This window comes from Megascapheus bottae, unplaced genomic scaffold (genome assembly GCF_031878675.1).
Source record: "Megascapheus bottae isolate mThoBot1 unplaced genomic scaffold, mThoBot2.hap1 HAP1_SCAFFOLD_41, whole genome shotgun sequence".
Lineage (NCBI taxonomy): Eukaryota > Metazoa > Chordata > Mammalia > Rodentia > Geomyidae > Megascapheus > Megascapheus bottae.
Window position 1 is genome coordinate 409,828 of NW_028327585.1, and position 22,351 is coordinate 432,178.

The 22,351-nt window shown below is 39.3% G+C and overlaps 1 pseudogene; it reads right to left on the minus strand.

Moving 5' to 3' along the window:
* Positions 1–8,139: 8,139 nt before the first annotated feature.
* Positions 8,140–10,318, minus strand: LOC150039594 (germ cell-less protein-like 1 pseudogene; annotated as a pseudogene).
* Positions 10,319–22,351: the final 12,033 nt, after the last annotated feature.

A 22,351-nucleotide genomic window follows, 5' to 3' on the forward strand; every position in this document is an offset into this window, starting at 1 on the left:
CAATGCCTAGGTCACCAAAGTGAAACTCAGCCAGGAGCTGCAGGAGCAGCAGGCCCGCTGCCAGTGCCTGGACAACCGGACATCCCAGTGTCAGACCAAGCTGGAGCAGCAGGCCCTGTTCCCAGAGAGTAAGAACCCTGGTCCATCAGGGGACAGCAAGCAGGACACGCGGGTGTCCGAGAAGAAGATCAAATTCTGCTTCCTGCATGCTGTGCCTGACCAGGTAGAGCACCAGAGTCCAGTGGGGGACCTCCAGTGCCGTTGTGCCCAGCTGTCCAAACCCATCAGCGCCCTGGACTACCCCATAGTGCTGTGCAAAGAAGAGATGGAAGTCCTGGACCAGCAGTGTAAGTAGAAAATGAGTGTGTCAAGCAGCTGACAAAGGAGAAGGTGCAGAAGAAAAAAGAGCTGCAGGAACTCCTGGTGCTGCTTGTGGGGGAAGGCATGGAGTGCCAGGGCCAGATGCCAGCATTCCCCGAGACCCCTGCTGTTGAGGCCACTTCACACCTGCCAGGCCCTTCTACCACTGAAGAGAGTAAGGAGCAGAAAATCTTTGCAGATGCCCATCTCCAAGAGAGTGCCCTGGTAGAGTAGCCTGCCCAGGTAGAGGGGGGGGGCCTTGTCGCCTAAAGGCCTCCACCACAGAGCCCACTGTGATGCGGATGCCTGATACCCAGCACCTTGAAGAGCTTTCTGGCCTAGGCCGGCAGCAATCCTGGTTGGCTCCTTTCTTCTCCAGGCTGAGGAAAATGTTTTGCTGCCAATAACGACTCTCGAAACACTTGTCAGCCACCATGACAATCTCTTAAGCCTGGACCTAAGGGGTCAGGACTGGACTTCAACCACATAGGACAGACACTGTGGGAGCTGGCCCTAAATTGAAGTCACCTAAACAGCCACTGCTTGCCAGGAAAGGGGGACCTTCATAGAGTTTTCACAAACAATACATTTTCACAAGCGAACATGCAGTGTCATTGTGTAATATTCTAGTACTATATGGCATCCGCACATACACCATAGAAATGCAGAAATGAAATGTAGAATAATATATACAATTATAGAACACCTATAGTGACAATATCAGACATCTCAATATCAGAAATCCACCAGCTGAGTAAAAGCCAAGTAAGGAGCTATCAGAAATCCAGAAGCCAAAAAGAAAAAAATCAGATCACATATAAGTCAGAGATTTATTTGCTTAGAAATCTTGAAATTATTATGTAATGCCTAATAGTTGAAAGCCAGCTTAGGTAGAAATGGCCTTCAGATGCTTATCTTTAACTGAGCAGCAAAATGCAAAAAAAAAGTAGATCAAGTCATTGAATGCCATCATTGAGTGAAAAAGGTAAAGAAGGATGCTCTTTTGCTAATTCTAAGACATTGATGAACTTTCAAATGTACAGCTAATGGATTATTGTGTAAGAAGAAAATAGAACCACCAAGCATCAACCATCTGGTGGCCATTCAGGGACCAAATGATAAGTCAAGTGAGGAGCAGCCTTAATCACAAGTTTTTCTCAAGGTAGATGAGACCTTAAAAAGAAATACCTCTCATCTCCCTCCTCTTTCTGAATACAAGAATCATTCTGAACACAAATCTCTCCAAGAAAGGAATCAGGAGAAAGTGTACTTCCATTCCCTCTAAAGTTGTAGATGTGTGATTCTTCACAAACAAGGAATGTAGGCTGTACAAACCCTTCCTTCACTTCCACCCATCTCACTCCTATTCCTGGGATACCATTTGTTTTCTAACAGTTTCCAATCCACAGGAGCACAGCCCCCTTTTCTGTACTTCCTTTGTGAACAGCCCTGTATTCCTCCGTCTTCACAGCTTAACCACCAACTTGAATATATATACCAGTTTCCTCACTGCTATCATTTTGGAGCTAATATTTTTTTGTTGGTTGAAGGAATGCTTTAAGAGGTACTGTCCACTGCATTATGGAATGTTTAGTGGCATCCTAGGTTCTCTTGAATCAGTGCCATACTCTCCTATCATCCTGTTCTACAGAACTGTCTGTAAACATTACCAAATAGTCCTACCATGCAAAAATATTGTTACAAATTCTCTCTCTGATTCACTATAGAGTTATATAGATACCTTCCACTTCCATTTCCTGCATAATGCCTGTCCTCTGGGAAAAACATTCTTTTACTCTAAAAAGGAAAATCTTCAGTATCCATAGATGATAAAGCTTAATAAATATAATCCTGATTTGTTGTTTTAATGCTCCCAATCTTGCCTTGTTCGATAGAGTCTAGGAAAGTGTGAAGTGAAAGGAGTCTGCAGTTCTGCCTCCTCCCCTACCCACCTTACATCTGGCCTTCCTTCTCTTTTATTTGCTGCAGCCATTTAATGGTGAGCCTGGCTGATGGAGCTACGACGCAGTCCAGTTGGACACAGACGCAAATGGCATGACCACTGGTTCTGGTAAGTTTGGAAGGAAAAATCCCAGAAGACTGACAGACCACTTCTCTCCTCTCCCTTGCTGGCTTGTGTTCCTGAGATATTCGAACAATGTGCTGAGAATGTAACATCCTGAGACAAGAAGGGACGGGCCAGAACTCTGGCCTAGTCCCCTATGCCCGTTAAAAGTTGTCCTCTGCTGTTTCTGCTTCCTCGGGTGTAAGAGTCAGAGCAGACAACTTACAGTCCCTCAGTTATGGGGCAAATGGGGTATTGGGATGGAGATTCTATCCAACCCAGGAAGCTTACTTACTTCATTTGGTGGGACTGGTTCACAACTTATCCTAGGACGGTTTTCCCAGGATGCCCGTTGGTGAATAATAACTTCTTTTACATAACTATGTGCATGGGTGTTATGGCTCACTGAACTGAGACAAATTGTTACCCAGTGACCACTAATGAGATTGGGCATCTTTAGGGTGGTATGGCCATAGACTACACTGTCCACTGAATTGCTTACCATATTTACTTCATCTCACCGTCAAATTTTAGCTGCTAAAAATCACAGTGCAGTTTCTCTGTCATCTGTTCTTATTCTGCTTCCCCCACCCAACACAAACCATTATATATGCATCTCACAGGTTTTTAGTCTACCTTTTTACTGACCTTGCATCATACTGGAAGACATTTATGATTCCACCCTTCTCTGGACTGTTGTGTGAAGAATTTTTCCTCCCTTTCCAACCTTCCTGTTTGCCTCATGCTCTCTCAACCCTAATCCTCCTGAAGAAATTCACAGCTTAGGGTAAGTTGTTTGTCTTTACCCCACTTCTTCCATTCTTCAGCCTAAAATAGATTTCATTTGAATATCAAGACATACAAAAAATTCTCATTGTCCAAGAACAGCTTCAATCATTAGCTCATTTGAAAAGAAATGCCAGATATTCTCTTAATTGTCACAAATTTGCTGATGGATACACTAACTTTGCCTACTTTTCAAAAGCCTCCTTTATTCATTATCTATGCCTTTCTCCTCATCCTTTAAGGAAGTGGTTCTTTACCAGATTAAGTCATTTTACAAATACAGTAACACTGATTGGTAGAGGTGACTTAGGAATGTATCTCTGACCTAACCAGAATGGATATTCAAAAGCCTTGCTTTGAAACTTATTGTTCATTTCTTCCCAGAAATATATTTATATAAGATTGGCATGATGATGCATGCTATATAATCTAGTACTCAGTAGTCAAAGGTAGGAGGACCACAAAAAATTGGCATGGGGTAAGAAAGAATGAAGGGAGAAAAGAAGAAAGAACACTCTCTGGCTATTAAAAAAAAGTATGCCAGTACTGGGGCTTCAAGCTCTTGCTCAGCTTTTGTTACTCAAGATTGGTACTCTGCCACTTGAAACATACTTCCACTTCCTGCTTTTTACTGGTTAATCTCTCAGCTATATCTTCCTCAGCTCATCCTCCTATCTCAGCCTCTTGAGTAGCTGGGATTACGGGCATGTTTTGCTCAAAATAATATTGTGAATATTTATTAGGTTTACTGTACTGATTCTTCTATAGGTGAAGATCAAATCAACACAATTACAATATCCATCATCTTAAGTGGTTATCCTTTCTTCATAGCGACTATTTTGAAATCTTAATTGGTTGAGATATAAACTCATTTTGACTAGCCCTACACGAAAGAAAAAAAATACATAGTCTTTTTGTTACCTTAAGGATAGTTTAAACATACTCAATCTACTCTCAGCAATGCTCTTCAAGTAGCATCTAGGTTGACATGCCTATGAATGTCTTGCATTCAGCCCTCTGCCCTCAAGTAAGCACTTTCTTGCTAAGCCATGTATTCCTGACTACAAAAATATCCTGTAAGGGTTACATTTCCAAATCCTTTCCAAATTCCTATCCAGTTCTCTTCTCAAACTGTACAGTCCTGGGATTTGCACTCTAGGCCTGAGCACTGTCCTTGGGCTTACTCAAGGTTAGAACTCTACCACTTGAGCCACAGCACCATTTCTGGCTTTTTCTATTTCTATGTGTGTGGTATAGGTACCAAGGAATGGAACTTGGGTCTTCGTGCTTGCTAGGCAGGCACTCTACCTCTACCTCTAGGCCAAACTCTCAGCCCCTGTCTGTCATCTTTATAACAACAATTAAAATGCATGAAAAGGAACAAAACTGAAAATAAAAAAACATCTAACAAACTGATGTAGCAAATTCTAAGAGCCTACTATAAACATAATATAACATCTTATATATTCAGCAATAAATGAAGTAAAATGGGCTTTCAATAGTACTTAGCTATTCACCAGCCTTCGCCTAAGTAAGGCTCACTAGATAATGGTAAAAATATGTAACAGCAGCAACATGTGATTCAAAGGAGAAAACAAAGGCATTCAAATTAAAATCTACTTATAAAGAATCTAAAATCCTCTACCTGTTAGTAAATGACTTCTTGGCTTAATGCTGATGTTTTACAATTACTCCAAAGAAGCTCTTTCCACTTTGACTTTCAGAATTATTGCCCAATCCTTCATAATTGTTGTATGAGGAGCTCTCTTTACACTTGATGTCATAACAATATTACTGACTACCAAGAAACAACATATATGTATGGAATACCATGCTGAAATTTGGGGATGGAGCATGTATTGCATTCGTGAATAAAATATAGCCATATGATTAAGGACAAAATCTAACTCTTTCCTATTTACTATTCAAGGCTTTAAAAGAACACCTATCCTATTCTTGTTTTAGGCTTCTCTCCCTACATATTGCTGCTGTGATTTGAGTATTGTTTGTCCGCTCTGAAATTTATGTTGAAGTTGAACCTTCACTGAGAAGTATTTAGCAGGCAGAAACAACCCTATTGTAGTTTCAAAGGTGGGACCTTTGGGAATTAATTAGGATTGGATAAGATCATCACATTGAATCCCAAGTACTCCATACTGGGGGATTTCTAAGAAGAGCAAGAGATAAAGAAACAAAAACAGAAAATACAGAGCATATGAGCACTTGAGTGTACATACATATTGAAGATAATTATCTATAACCCATGGAGAGAGTCCTGGAACAGGTCTTACCCTGTGGCCTCAGAAAAATACAGCCATGTTGATATCCAGATCTCAGACTTCTAGTTTCAAATACTATTAGAATAATAACTGACTGAGTGGGGCACAGTGGCTCATGCCTATAATCCTAGCTAATCAGGAGGTTGAGATCAGAGGATCGCAATTCAAAGCCAGCCTGGACACACTGGAGAAACTCTTATCTCCAATTAACCACTAGAAAATAGGAAATGGTGCTGTGCCTCAAAGGGTAGGGCTAAAGCCTTGAGCTGAAGAACTCAGGGACAATGCCCAGGCCCAGAGTCCAAACCCCATGACTGACAAAAAGAAAAAAAAATGTCTGTTACTTCAGCCAACCCCTCTTCAAGTAAATATAGGCACCAAAAGAACTGTATAGAAAGTTTTAAAGATGCCAAAAGGACAGATTTAAAACAGCAGGAAATATGGAAATTCATTAAGAAGATATGTGGAAGCCAAAGGTTATTTAATAGTACAGCTGCCACAAACACCTGGTAAAGGAAAGAATCAATGCTAGGTCCTGCTGAACCATACAGAAGGTTTAAATAAAAGAAAATTACCTCACTATGCCTAAGATCAAAAAAGAAATAAATGAAAAAGCACTGAAACACATAGCTAGTAAACTAATCAGGAAGCCTACAGAGTGGGAGATCTTCACCAACCAAACAACGGACAAAGGCCTCATATCTAAAATATATCAACAACTCAAAAAATTGAATCACTCCAAAACTAACCTCCAAAGTAACAACCATCCCATTAAAAAATGGGCCAAAGACTTAAAGAGAGTCTTCTCTGAAGAAGAAACAAAAATGGCCTATAGACACGAAGAAATGCTCCACATCTCTGGTCATAAAAGAAATGCAAATCAAAACAACTCTAAGATTCCACCTCACTCCAGCTAGAATGGCCAGGATCAGGAAAACGAATGACAACAGATGCTGGAGGGGATGTGGCCAGGAGGGATCACTACTACACTGTTGGTGGGAGCGCAAACTCATTCAACCACTATGGAAAGCAGTGTGGCAGTGCCTCAAAAGGCTAAACATAGAACTCCCCTTTGACCCAGCAATTCCACTACTTGGCATTTACCCAACCACCCAGAAACAAGGACATACTAAACCCACTAGCACAACAATGTTCATTGCAGCATTATTTACCATAGCAAAGATATGGAACCAACCTAGATGTCCCTCAGTTGATGAGTGGATCAACAAGTTGTAGTGTTTGTACACAATGGAATTCTATGCTGCTGTCAGAAAGAATGACATCGCCCCATTTGTTAGGAAATGGAAAGACTTAGAAAAAATCATATTAAGTGAAGTAAGCCAGACTCAAAGAAACTTAGGCTCAATGGTTTCCATCATTCCTCATAATCAGTAGAAACCTTGGGCTCTACTAGCAGAGATTTGCAATAGAGCAAAATCTTGATACATAAGGACATATAATGTGAAGCTAATTGAAAGGACCTCCAGGATAGTGAAACAGAAGCCATATAATGAATGATTGTTGTCCTTAATGTACTATGTTGTCTCTCATCTCCTTTGCTATCCCTTGGTTATCTCATATTGGTATAGTATCTCACTTTGTTATCTGATATATTGAATTTTTTTTGTATTTGGATATTTGAAATTTGATAGGGAATGGGGGAAAACCAAGACGGGTGGGGGGTGTGGGGGGGAAGGAAATGGGTACCAAGACATGTGAAAGGGTATCAATGTATGTGAATTAATGCACCTTCTATCTGGCAAATATCATGTAACCCTTTTACTAATTACAATAAAAAAAAGAAAAAGCACTGAAACAGATGAACTTTAAAAAAATCTGCCATAATCAAAGTATATGTGGGTACTATGTTAAAATAAATACTTCTTTTTTTTTCATTTTAAGTAGGATATTATTTATTCTTTTTCCAAATGGTCATTTATCATTTGTACAGATACATAAAAACGATTCCCATTTTTGAAAATATACTAAAATATACGTCAACCACAGGCATATTCATTCCGCCTGACTGGAATGAAATTAAGCACGGCTATTTTCAAAGTAGCATTAAACGTAAGAAGCCAACATATATAACTTATGAGTTACCTTTCATTTTTGACAAAAATAAGCTCTACGTTTACATTAATGCTTTATTTTCAGCTTCCACATTAGGTCTTTTAGCTTTATATACATTTACTATGAAATTCCTATCAGCATGTATAACACAAAGGCACTCAATCCAGAGGTTATGAAGTCCTGAGCTTAGGTAGGAAACAGAATTCCCAACTAAAGTTTGAACAGAAATAATCCTAAAGATCAGATAACATGAAAATGTTTAAGTGTAGTATCTGGTACACAAATAATTCACAACAGAATAATAAAAGTATACAGAATGGGTCTTGGAGTTTGGCCTAGTGGTTAAAGTGCTTGCCTAGCATGCATGAAGACCCGGGTTCGATTCCTCGGTACCACATACATAGAAAAAAGCCAGAAATGGTGCTGAGGCTCAAGGGCTAGAGCTCTAGCCTTGAGAAAGTCCAAGGACAGTGCTCAGGCCCTAAGCTCAAGCCCACGACTGACAAAAAAAGAAAAAAGAAAAAGCCCAAAGACAATGTTCAAGCCTTGAGTTCAAGGTCCAGGACTGGCAAAAAAAGTATACAGAATGTTCAAGATAAGACCATGTAAAGGCAAAGGAAAAATCCTCTGAATCAAATTAATTTTTCCCTCAGTCAACTTTATTTAAAGGTTTACAGCTGTTATTTGCTTTTGCTTTTGTTGTTAAATCCTAAGAACGCTGAACTTAAAAAAAAGTGTGAAAATGTTTAAGTTTAAAGAAGTTTCTCATAATAACCTCCCAACCATGGGAAAGTGTTTAATGGCTAACTGAAGCGGTGACTGGAAAGCTACTGCAGGAACTACATGACAGGGAAGTGGAAGGGCAACTTTAAAGGCACCAATGGAAAAGCATTTATAAGGTGAGGAGGTGTTCAAAGAGCTGAGCAAAAGAAAAAGAAACTTACAGATGGCTCAACGAGGCTTACTAACATTAGGCAGGACCACAGTTTAAGCTAAATATCATCTATTGTTACAAAGCAACATTGAATTTACTTACATCAATTTTCTATTGATGCTAAATTAAAAGCAGGAATTGACATCTTTAAAACATACATGGTTTAAAAATGTTTTCTTATGCATAGAAATGTAATGAGGGTAAAAAATCATCTCCATGTTATCTGTACAGTACATAAGGCCTTTGTCAATGTTAGTCACCTTAGGTGTGATATCAGTAGGGCCACTGAATTAAAGCTGGCTTAACAAAAAGTTTTCAAAGTGCTACTGTTTCCAGCTGAGGAGATCCTCAATTTTCTGGATTATCTGGGTGGCGATTATTTTCAGTTCTTTTTTCTGGTGATATATACAAGAAATCACAGCAGATATACAAAGGGAAGACCAGAAGCCTGCTGTCCAAATTCATCACCACTTGCTCCTGGTCCTTTTCAAGTGTAAGTATCTGATAGCCCGTTGTTCTACTACAGATTAGTTTTCCACTGCTATCAAAAGAAGCCAACCGCAATCTAAATGCTATGCTCCTTCGAGGCTGTAAACTGACAGATCCACTACATGGCTGATTCAGTGTATTGCGTTTGAAAATGATGTACCGAATTGTATAAGTTACAAGTAGGTCAAAGCCGAAATTAAAACCTGTCCACCGCCAGCAGTATTCACCATCTTTGGCGAGCTTTCTACCACATCTCATGCTATTTCCTTCTAGTTCTTCTTTATTAATTTCTTGAGGCCCCACTTCACTATCTTGCTCTGCCCGGAGCATAGCAAGCCACTGCTGTTTATACACAGAAGCCAGCCATTCTGAAGATACCAGAGAATCTTGTTCAATAATTCTTGCAGAAGCCAGATCACTAATGATATACTGTAGCCTTAAATGTTTGAACACAGACACGAATGGTTTCCCTTGTTCAGTGTCAAGGAAGGCTGTGCCTTCAAGATCTTTTTTCCACTTAGAAAACCAGACATTTGTTTCTGTCAAAAGCTGTTTCAAAGACCCATTCCAAGAAGGCACCAGTTGAAGAAACATCCACTTTTTTAGAGGTGTATATACATCCATCTCCACTTGCATCACAAATAAATTAGATGAACCAATGAGCTGTTTCATGACATTTATACTCAGTTCTTTGAAAAGGTCAACATTCTGGTGAGTCGTCAAATTGTTCAGAAGCCACTCAAGGCACTTTTTCTTTACAGAATCTAATCCATAGGTCCCTGTTGATGTGTAATAGCCACATACAGTTTTCACATTAATTGTTTCCTTCATTGTCTCACCACACTGCTGGATTAAACCATCCAACTGCAGCATGGAAGCTGCTGCCAAAATGGCAATGACACGACTGGGCTTTATTTAGACATCATCTTGATACTGCGATCCAAATGCAACCTGTAGTGTTGACATAAATATATTTTGTGTAAGCTCCATTCTTTGCCTAGAGCACAAATCTTAATATCACTGTTTTCACCATTCAAAAATAATGTTTGATAAATATATTTGGATGTACTCTTTAATTTTTTCCTCCCAGGGGTGTTGAGGAGCCGCTGCTGCTCATCGCCCTCTTCCTCCTCCTCGTCGGTCTCCGAGTCGGGATGACAGTAGCAGAAGGCCCCACTGCTCCGCTTGCACTTGCGGCTGCCCAGGCAGTAACAGAAGACATGGCCCGCAGGCTCGCCGCCAGGCTCTGGCCTCCGAAGCAAGCCCCCCGATCTCCGGCTGGGCTCGGGCTTGCCCGGGGTGGCGCAGCACCCCGCTGCTCAGGAAGCCCATAGGTCGCGGCTCCCCGGGGCTTCAGGGAGCACACTTCAGGGCGCCCAAAGATCGGCGTCCCCCACCATGGCCTGGCCGCCACCGCCCTCCTCCGCCTCCCGGCCTAGGTGGCTACAAGACCACCTTCTCATGCACAGCCCCAACCATCGCAGCGGATGCCTGCGCCTCCATCCTCCGCCCCGCCCGCTATGTCTGCTGGGCCACGCGCGGGCTCCACAGAACCTCGCCCCCTGGCTTTCGCAACAAAGCCTAAAATAAATACTTCTAACATTTGAACATATATGACATTTAAGTGTTTGAAACTCACATTGGCAAATTCCAACATCCTCATAATACTTTGCTTTGCTCTTTGAAAAATCATGCAAAATAAAGAAGAATGTAACACAGGGTACAAAGGTTCAGAGGAAGGAATTTCAAAAAATTAACCAAATCATTGATCATGATATATAATTCCTTGTCAGGTTTTATGATTATCAAATGCCTTCTAATAAATACTGATATGTAAATAACAACATGATAAAAGTCAGTGATAAAATTTGGCCTATTGTTTCTCATTACCAAAGTAGAAAATACATGGGTTATAGCTATATAAATATCTGAGACACTCAGGTTGAACTTTGTATCTTCCTGGATAAGACTAACAAGAGATGACACAAGAAAAGAGCATAAAATATTCAAGTTTAACTTGTTTTTTTCTCTGGTCATCTTCATTCCACAATCCTGCCTATCAGAGCACTACAATCTTCCATCTAATGTCTCATGGAAGAAAATACAACTATCATTTAGAGTGGATTTAACCATCCATTGTAATTTCATGCTAAGGATCAACTCTCTGCTTGTTTCCTTGCTGGTTGAGTTAATTATTTTTCTGTAAATGCATTCTTCCTCAAGGTTTGCTATTATATTTATTAGTTTAAATTCCAAAAGCAAAGAAACAGAACCTACATAGGTGATGAATAAGGTTAAGGACACAAGGTCTAACAAGTTGTGTCAGAAGTTACTGCTGGGTGATATATGCAAAATTTGTAGTAAAGCTTTTGAGAAGGGAAGAGGCATCCTGAAGCAGTTGGCAGGACAACAGGTAGTATAAATTACATCACTCATTTGGTCATTCTAACATATGACAGTGATTGGCTCTCCAAAAACAAATGCAAGACTAACTAGTACTCTCATAAAAAAGAAGCCCCATTCTTAAGATTTCAATCCTAGTTGCTGTGAATTCCAATACAATAATAATAATAATAATAATAATAATATAGATTGTTTTACAGAATAATAATATGAACTTGTTAAAGATCATTGATTTCACTTAATAATACACAAAATGTTAAATATTCTTGCTTTTGTGCCTTTTGCAATTTTAAGGCGATCTGCAGAAACTGAGTTGGACAATTTATTCATGTTACATAGCAGCAAAATTCTGGAATATCTGAGTCAGCTTATAATTGTTTTCAGAATGAAGGATACAAATGCTCTAGATTAATAAGTTGGCCTTTGCTCAAAGATATAAAGCATATCTCTGATTCTGTCATTTTCCAATTAATTTCAATTTTACTACTTCTAAACACAGGAGGAAGCTCCTATAATCTTTGGAAGACCTAATGTCTCTCTTATGCTATACGTTTTTAAAAATAATTACCCAAGCCAGAAAGAAAGAGAGAACCTCAAAGAGAGCAAGGAATAACATACAATCATGAGTAACCATCACTGGAAATCTGCTATCATGCTTAGGTAAAATTCTTTATCTAGATGTGGGCTCTAGAAGTGGGCTTCTTTTACATTCACAGGTCCTCTCAATATTGCAAGACAATAAAAAGACTTGGACTAACCATATTTTTTTAAAATCTTTGCAAGGGGGCTGTGGATTTAGCTCATCAGAAGAGTCCTTGCCTGGCAAGTGCAAGGCCCTGAGTTCAGTATTCAGCTCTGGAAAAAAAAAACTTTGTAAGGACTCTGTTAATCAGTTTTACAATGCTGTTAAAAAGCAAGTTCTGAGGCAATCACTTATAAAAGGAAAGGTTTATTTTGTTAGTTTCAGCCCTGTTTTGTTGACCCATTAATTCTGGGTCTTTTGGGGAAGCCACACATAATGGCAGAAAATTGTGGCAAAGGAAACCCATCCACTTCAGGGCTGAGATTTAAGAGAAAGAAGAAGCAGAGTGCCTTGTGTCCCAATACTCTCTTCTAGCTCCAATAAGCTTCCTTCACTAGGCCTCACCTACTAGGGATTATAATACCTCTAGCACAGGCTCAATACATGGGCCTATAGGGAACATTCTGATACAAATTATAGTAAGAACCATAAGTAAATTCCTTACTGCCAATCTTTAGGTCTATCTTTATTCATATCACATCAGGCTGTCCTAAGTGTAATGCCCTTCTGTCCCTTGGATTGAAACCCACCTAAGTTAGCCTTTACCTCTCTGATCTCACTTTTCTTACCCTAAATCCTTTTTAAAGTCATCTAACATACCTTGCAGAATATAAACATTTTGTGCATTTTGTGTGTGTGTGTGTGTGTGTGTGTGTGTGTGTGTGTGTGTGTGTGTGTGTGTGTTGCATGCTGGGGTTAAAACTCCACGCCTCTCACTCTTGCTTCTCATTTTTTCATTCAAGGTTGACATTCTACATGAGCCACTTCCATTTCTAGCTTTCTGCTGATTAATTGGAGGGAAGAATCTCTCAAGATGGCTTATAACCTTGATCCTCAGATCTCATCCTCCTTAGTCACCAGGAGTTACATGTGTTAGACACCACCACATGACTCCGAATGTCACTGTTGTACCTAGTATTCATTTGCCTTTTTCAAGATTTCATTATGCCAGTATTTCTTTGTGACATAATTTTTATCCTGTGCAGGTGCTTGTAATAAACTTACTGCACGCCTGACTCCAGTGGTCCAGAAATAATTGAGCCATCAAAAATAAACAATTACAAGAAAGGGAGACAAAGAATAAAGTAGATAGCTTTGATAGCAGGTTAGACAATGCAGAAGAGAGAATTTCTGGGGCTGAATATAACTTAGTTGTTATACAGGAAGAAAAGAAAATGAGTCAATCCAAATCTAGGAAATATTAGAGAGAGCGCTTCAGGAGGTCCAAGATACAATTAGGAAGCCTAAGTTAAGGCTAATTGGTATTGAGGAGGGTCTTGAGAAAGAGGTCAATGGTATGGGAAATATACTTCAGGGAATCATCTCAGAGAATTTCCCAAATATCCAGAAGGGCAGGCCCATCCAGATACGACAAGCTTTTAGAACCCCAAACAGACTTGATCAGAAAAGAACATCCCACCGCCACATTTTAACCGAACTGGAATGATAGAGACCAAAGAAATGATCCTAAACGCAGCCAGGTAGAAGGGATCAATAACCTATAAAGGCAAAACATTAAGAATAACCCCAGATTTCTCAGCAGAGACCATGCAAGCAAGAAGTGTCTGGAAGCATTTATGTCATGCCCTTAATTCAATAATTACCAACCAAGAATACTGTACCCAGCTAAGGTCTCATTCATAACTGAGAGAAGAATAAAAACATTCCATTCCAGGAAAAAGCTGCAACAATATGTAGCAACAAATTCAACATTACAGAGAATTCTCAAAGATGTTCTACACATAGAAAATCAAAATAAATGCAATATAGTGAAAGAAATGGCACCTAAAAGCATACCATCTAAGGACCACAAGAACTGTCAAGACACAGGCCCTAATAAAAGCTTTTAAAAATGGTAGGAACTAATAAATATCTCTCAATCCTAACTCTCAATATCAATGGACTTAACTCTCCAATTAAAGGCATAGACTGCCTAGTTGGATCAAAAACAAAATCCAGCATTCTGCTGTCTTCAAGACACACATCTTACCCCCCAAAAACAAATATTTTTTGAAAGTGATAGGTTGGAATAAATTCTATCAAGCTAATGGCCCCCATAAACAGGCTGGAGTTGCCATCCTCATATCAGATTAAATAGACTTCAAACTAAAATTAGTGAGAAAAGACAAAGAAGGTTAGTATATACTACTAAAGGGATCTTTCCTACAAGAAGATATAACGATCCTAAATATCTACACCCCAATCCTGGAGCTCCAAATTTCATCAAACAAACTTTACTTTCACTGAAACCATAAATAGATCGAAACACAGTGATTGTTGGTGATTTTAACACACCACTCTTACCTATGGACAGATCAACAAGGCAAAAACTCAATAGAGAAAACTTAGAATTGAACAACTATATAGACCAACTAGATCTAACAGACATCTGCAGAATATTCCACCCAGCAACAACACAATATATGTTTTTTTCAGCAGCACATGGAATGTTTTCCAAAATAGACCAAATCTTAGGCCATAATCTTAGGACAGATTCAGAAACACTGAAATTATTCCCTGCACGCTCTCAGACCACAAAGACATCAAATTGGAACTGAACACACATCTCCACCAACGAAAACCCTGTAACTCATGGACATTAAACAATTTTACATTGTTGAATCAGCAATGGTCATCGAAGAGATCAGAACAGAAATCCAACAGTTTATGAAATTTAACAATAAGAAGTACACAAAATACCAGCTTCTTTGGGATACGGCAAAGGCAGTACTCAGAGGAAAATTTATAGTGCTGAGTGACTACAACAATATGTTGAAACAATCACAAACCAACAAGTTAATGTCTCACCTTAAGCTCCTGGAAAAAGAGCAACAAACCAACCCTAATCCCAGTAGAAGAAAGTAAATTATTAAAATCAAAGCAGAATTAAATATTCGGAATCCAAAAAATCTATAGAAAGAATCAACAAAACAAGGAGTTGGTTTTTTGAAAAAATCAACAAAATTGACAAACCCTTAGCAAACATTACCAAAAAATGAATAGAGCATGCCGAAATAAACAAAATCACAGACAGAAATGGTAATATCACGACGGAAATTACCAAGATCCAGAGTACCCTGAGGGAATACTTCTCAAACCTTTACACCAACAAATTTGAGAATCTAGAAGAAATGGATGAATTCCTAGCTAATGTTAACATACCCACACTGAACCAAGAAGAACTGACCCAACGAAACAGGCCTTTTTCAAGCACTGAAATAGAAATGGCAATAAGAGACCTTCCACCTAAGAAAAGCCCAGGGCAAGATGGATTCACCGCTGAATTCTATAAGGTCTTCAAAGCAGAACTCACACCAATACTCCTCAAGCTCTTCAACGAAATTGAAAATGAAGGTTCTTTACCAAACTCATTCTATGAAGCCACTATAACCCTCATCCCCAAACCAGACAGAGATTCATCAAAGAAAGAGAAATATAGACCTATTTCTTTGATGGACATCGATGCAAAACTTCTCAACAAAATACTGGCCAACCATCTACAACAACTTATCAAAAATTATACACTATGATCAAACAGGATTCATCACCGGGAGGCAAAGCTGGTTCAACATACACAAATCAATTAATATACTTCAACACACCAACAGGAGCAAGGACAAAAATCACATGATTGTCTCAATAGATGCAGAAAGGAATTTGACAAGATCCAACACCCACGTATGTTAAAAGCTCTGGAGAAACTAGGAATCCAGGGAACATTCCTCAATATAATAAAGGCTGTGTATGACAAACCCACAGCTAGTATTATACTTACTGGGGGAAAGCTAAAGCCATTCCCTCTAAAATCAGGAATGAGACAAGGATGCCCACTATCTCCTCTCCTCTTTAACAGAGTATTAGAATTCCTAGTCAATGCAAAAAAGGCAAGACGCAAGCATAAAGGGGATCCAAATAGGGAAAGAGGAAGTAAAACTATCCCTCTTTGCAGATGACATGATTCTGTATTTAAAGAATCCTATAGACTCTACTCCTAAGCTCCTTGAGCTGATTCAAAAATTTGGAAGAGTAGCAGGCTATAAAATTAACCCTCAAAAATCAACTGCCTTCCTCTATGTCAACAGTGAGAGGAAAGAGGCAAGAATCAGGAAAACAACTCCTTTCACAATAGCCTCAAAGAAAATAAAGTACCTAGGAATTAGCTTAACTAAGAATGTAAAGGACATTTTTGATGAAAACTTTAAAACCCTGAAAAAGGAAATTAAAGTAGAACTAAGAAAATGGAAAAACCTCCCAGCTCCTGGATTGGAAGAATCAACATAGTGAAACTGACACTCTTGCCAAGGGCTATCTACAAATTCAACGCAATACCCATCAATATCCCCATGTCATTCTTTAAAGAAATAGAAGAGGCAATCCAAAATTTCATATGGAATATTAAAAGACCCCATATAGCAAAAACACTTCTTAGCAGAAAGAACAAAGCAGGAGGAATTTCAATACCAAACTTTAGACTCTATTACAGAGAAATAATTAACAAAACAGCTTGTTACTGGCACAACAACAGGCCTTAAGGCCAATGGAATAGAACTAAGGACCCAGATATTAAACCACAGACCTAGGGCCACCTAATCTCTGTCAAGGGAGCCAAAAAAATAGAATGGAAGGAAGGTAGCCTCTTCAACAAGTTGTGCTGGCAGAGCTGGTTAAGCACCTTCAGAAAACTCAATTTGGATCCTTCTTTGTCACCATGCACTACAATTAACTCCAAATGGATCAAAGACCTGGAGGTAAAAGCTGACACACTGAAAACTTTACAAGAATGAATAGGAGATACATTATGCCTCGTTGGCACACGTCGAAACTTTCTTAATAAAGACCAAGAATCACAACAAAGCAGAGAAAGGCTGGATAAGTGGAACTGCATTAAACTGCAGAGCTTTTGTATGGCAAAGGACATAGCTAGTAAATTAGTTAGGAAGCCTACAGAGTGGGAGAAGATCTTCACCAACCATACAACGGACAAAGGCCTCATATCTAAAATACATCAACAATTCAAAAAATTAAATCACTCCAAAACTAATCTCCAAAGTAGCAACCATCCCATTAAAAAAATGGGCCAAAGTCTTAAAGAGAGTCTTCTCTGAAGAAGAAACAATAATGGCCTATAGACACATGAATAAATGCTCAACATCTCTGGCCATAAAAGAAATGCAAATCAAAACAACTCTAAGATTCCACCTCACTCCAGTTAGAATGGCCAGGATCAGGAAAACTAATAACAACAGATGCTGGAGGGGATTTGGCCAGGAGCGATCACTACTACACAGTTGATGGGAATGCAAACTCATTCAACCACTATGAAAAGCAGTATGGCAGTGCCTCAAAAGTCTAAACAAAGAGCTTCCCTATGACCCAGCAATTCCACTACTTGGCATTTACCCAATCATCCAGAAACAAGGGCATACTAAATCCACTAGCACATCAATGTTCATTGCAGCATTATTCACCATAGCAAAGATATGGAACCAACCTAGATATCCCTCAGTGGTTGAATGGATCCACAAGATGTGGTGTTTGTACACAATGGAATTCTATGCTGCTGTCAGAAAAAAAATGACATTTCCCAATTTGTTAGGAAATGGAACGACGTAGAAAAAATCATATTAAGCGAAGTAAGACAGACTCAAAGGAACTTAGGCTCAATCATTTCCCTCATTCATCATAACCAGTAGAAACCTTGGGCTCTAATAGCAAAGATTTGCAATAGAGCAAAAACTTGGTACATAAGGCCATATAGTATGAAGCTAAGTGAATGGACTTCTAGGATATTGAAACAAAAGCCATATAACGAATGATTGCTGTCCTTAAGATGCTATGTTATCTCTCATCTCTTTTGGTGTTGCTTTGTATCTCATATTGTCGCAATATCTCACTTTGTTATCAGATATACTGTATACATTTGTATTTGGTTACTTGAAATTGGACAGGGAAGGGGGAAAACCAAGAGGGGGAGTGGGGGGGAGGGTAATGGGGACCAAGACTTGTGGAAGGGTATCAATGTATGTGAATTACTGCACCTTTTATTTAAAAAATAAACTTACTGCACACCTGTCTCCAGTGGTCCAGAAATAACTGAGACAGGATCCATCAAAAGAATTACTCAGCGTTTCTCTCTATCAAGACAGTTTTACTTTCCAAGATTTCACAAACCTATAATGCAAAAACCTAAGTGGAAAATCCCAGAAATAGATCACTAATAAATACATCACTAATCAAAGCTAAGTCTTAAATTATAGCATTCTGATTAACTTCATTAAATGTCACCATTATGCTCCTTTCCTAGAACCTGAATCACCCATTTGACCATGGTATCCACCCCACATACACCATAACCTATGTATGAACACATTCGTTACTTGGTAGCTGGATATTTACCAGGTACACTGTCACAGTGGTGGGGTGATTTTGTTCAGTAACCCTTATTTAGGAGCCCAATGCCTCAATATAATGCCTTTGTTTTTACTTCATTTCAACTCATTATGGAGGCATACCATCAAAAGAAGTAGGGTGTACACAATATAGTCAGGTTACACAACATACAGATACCATGGACCAGAAATATTGTAGGCAGAAAATTCATCTTTAATGAATATGAACAGTTTTTTCTTTTTTATTGTAGCTCTCTAAACCACACTGTAATAACTATACAGCATTTGCATTGTATTAGGTATAGCATGCAACCTAGAAATAAAGTGCATTGGCGCCTCCCTGAAATTGGAGCATCTATGGATGTTTATGTTCTCAAAGGATTCAAGAAACAATACTCTATGAATAATGAGGAACAAAAAAGAGAGACAGTCAGACTGAAAACAGACACAGTGGCAGAGGCAGAAGCAGAGGCAAGACAGAAAAAGAGACCACGTTCATATAGCTCATACAGCAATATAATTATAATGATTTTATTTTTAGGTGCTGGGGTTAATATCTTACTGTTATAAATTAATCTTTGTTTTAGGTAGTTATATATAGGAAAACACAGTATGTACAGAAAATGTTTGCGACTACCTGAGGTCTCAAGTATCCACTGGGGGTCTTGGAAAGTGTCCTGGCAGATCAAGGGATACTACTGTATTCCATAATCCTCTTCTTACCATCTATTTCCTCCACCACTCACGGTGAATGATGGTCCTTACTTGTGAGCCAGACAAGTTGCAGTGAAATGCAAGGTATTCTGGACCTCTTCCCAATGACAATCCCCGTTCCACTGGACTCAGCATGGAAGATGTGGACCTAGTATCGACAGTCATCTTGCCAACCCATGAAACCTGAGAATGAGGCCACGGTGAATGATTCGGAGCAGAAATGCGGTGGAAAGTCATGATGAGATCTCTATACTACCACATTTTTATGCTCTCATGAGTGACACTGTACATACCCTGAGAAGAAGTTCCTGGATATTTCCCAATAGTTCCAATAGTGTCTAACATAGTTCTAATATTGCTCTGACAAACGAAGAAGAGAGATTGTATATAGAGATTCCCTTCTTGAATACTCATTTGTTAAACATGTCATTTGAAATATGATGTAAAAATCAATGTTAATAAATTCTTTAATAAAAATAGATCTAAAATATAAAATTGCCACCATTAAAAGGGAGGGAGAGAGAAATCTATGTAAGTAATAAATACGTCTTTGTTCCACATTCTTTTTGTAATACCAACCGAGGAAGTATATAATCTGGAAGGTATATATTGTTTTTCCTTTCTGGTGACTCAAGATTTTAACAAACTTTTTCTGTCCTAACACATAGTGTACTTTTTCATATGCTATTCAACTGAGGATTTAAGAAAGTTTCTTTTAAAAGAAAGTTTTACCCTACCTTTCACAGAGTTTCATTAAGAGTTCATTTCCTGGCTATCTGACATGAAGGTCTCATTCTATGAGTGTGTTGCAGGAATTAGGTCAGAGGAAAAGAGAAATTATGATTCAAGGGTCTGTATCAGATTGATACATTTCCTGGGGAAAATATTCTACTGTAGCGGGATTTGAGCACATCTCAGAGGTGCTCAAGTGCTACTACAATTAACATGACTCACATTTGCCTCAGCAATACGATGCCAGGCTCTGGTCTGCACAAAGGGTCATGAAATTGAGGGGGATTACAGAGAATTCCTAATGCAAGTATGAAAAAATATAAACCTTTATATTACAATCTTATAAAAATTTACCCTGTATAAACAAAGCCTTCTGATTTCTGAGCCTCACTGTAGTTTCCACTGAAGCAAGTAAGAGTATGGAACCTGTTTGTCCCCATGCCTGGAACCAGAGCAGGACCTCAGAGAACCATCGTGACCTCAGATACATTTACATTGCAAGCATACTGCTATCCAAGCATGATTCGGGCTAAAGGATTCCTTCCTCCTCCAGCCTGACACTGGAGAAGTGGTAGAGATAGCCACCTGACTGGAAGGGGCCATGGAGCTCACTCACTGGGAAAAACGTGTTCGTGGATACCTGTATCCATCAATGGCCATAGGCCAACTGGGACAATGTGGATGTAGGGAGCATCGCATGGGAACATTGCTGCTTCAGGTCCCCAGGTTCCCCTTGTGTATGGAAAGAGCTGAGAGGTCATCCATGGATCCACTGGGTGGCATCGACTCGAGAAGACATTCCTCCAAGAGGACATCCAAGCAACCAGGCTCAGAAGTCCTGTCTGCAAGCTACCAGTGGCTCAGCTAGTTCTGCCTCTCCACTTTCCAGTCTAGGGAACTTTCTGCTACTCTTAGGGAAATCCCAGTTCTTCTCCGAGCTTCTAATTATTCCTTATGTCCCTCAAATACTCGCAGTCCTCTAAAGACTTAGAATTTTGGAACACAATTCTGGGGAAGCTTTCTACATTAACACTTTCCTTACCTGAGGTGATGAGCTCAGAATTGTCCATCTGTTCCAATGGGGAGAGGAAAGGGTTGCCAAAGAAACAGAAAATAAGCAATTATATTGGTATATTATTTCAACTATGTTACTCCACCACCTTCTCCTGTGAAATTAAATGTTTACATCAATTAAAAGAAATTTTACTCAGCATCAAGGTGTTACTTCTCATCATAAATTCCTTCCAAATATACCTGCACCCCAGGCAGAGATTTGAGTCCAAATTCTAATTAAATACATAAAGCAGGCCCCAATGACAGGAGTAAGGATCTACAGAGATGATGGCAAATAACTTGGTCCATGTGAGTTCTTCCCCTCAGAATGCCATCCGGAGTTACTCATGAAATTCTCCAATAACCAATTACCAGTGTCCCTTCAGACTCTCCCATTATTCACTGGACAAAGAGGAGGCCTTGAATGACTCCCTGTGTGGGACAGGAGAAGAATTGTTGCTGACATTAATCAGAAAGTAAGTGATGGGAACAGAGTTCCTGGTCTGAATCTCCATCCTAACGTCTATCCTGAAATCTGTGACACTGGAACCAAGCTTCAGAGATCTGCAAAAACAAGGAGAATTGGAGCTTACAGGGACCATACTCATAAATAAACTGATTTGTTTGATGTTTTATCTGTTTATTTTGCTGGGACTAGAACTCAGGGCCTCACACATGGGAAGTGTATGCCCACTATTGTACTCCTCGTCTAGCCCCTAGGCCTAGACTCTTGATGGTGTCCATGTCTCCATGTGTCTGGTCTTCTCTTTTCTGGGATGTTTTTCTAGTAACCTAATGAGTCAGGTATTCCTCCAGGGATTTTTCCTAGGTGAAAGTTGTCACTAAAATGTTATTTTCCTCAAGATGTTTGGGAGGGGGTGGGGGGAAGAAAGTGGGGACAAAAACATGAGAAGGGGTATCAATGTGTGAGTAGTAATGCACCTACTACCTGGCAAATGTATCCGTAACCCCTCTATACATTATCCCAATAATAAAAAATAAAGTAAATTATTTAGCAAAAAAAGAATATATGGAAACAAGAGTTATATCTTGTGTGATTGTTGTTCTTAATCTACTATGTTATTTATCTTTTTTCTGCCCTTATGGCTAATGTCATATTGTTAATGTATCAGATATTGTTGCCTTGTATATTGTATATATGTTTACTTGTTTATTTGAAATAGGGAACAGAAGGAGGGGAAACAAGATGATTGGGAGGAGGTGAGGGCAGGGAAACCGGGACAAAAACATGAGAAGGTGTATCAATATACG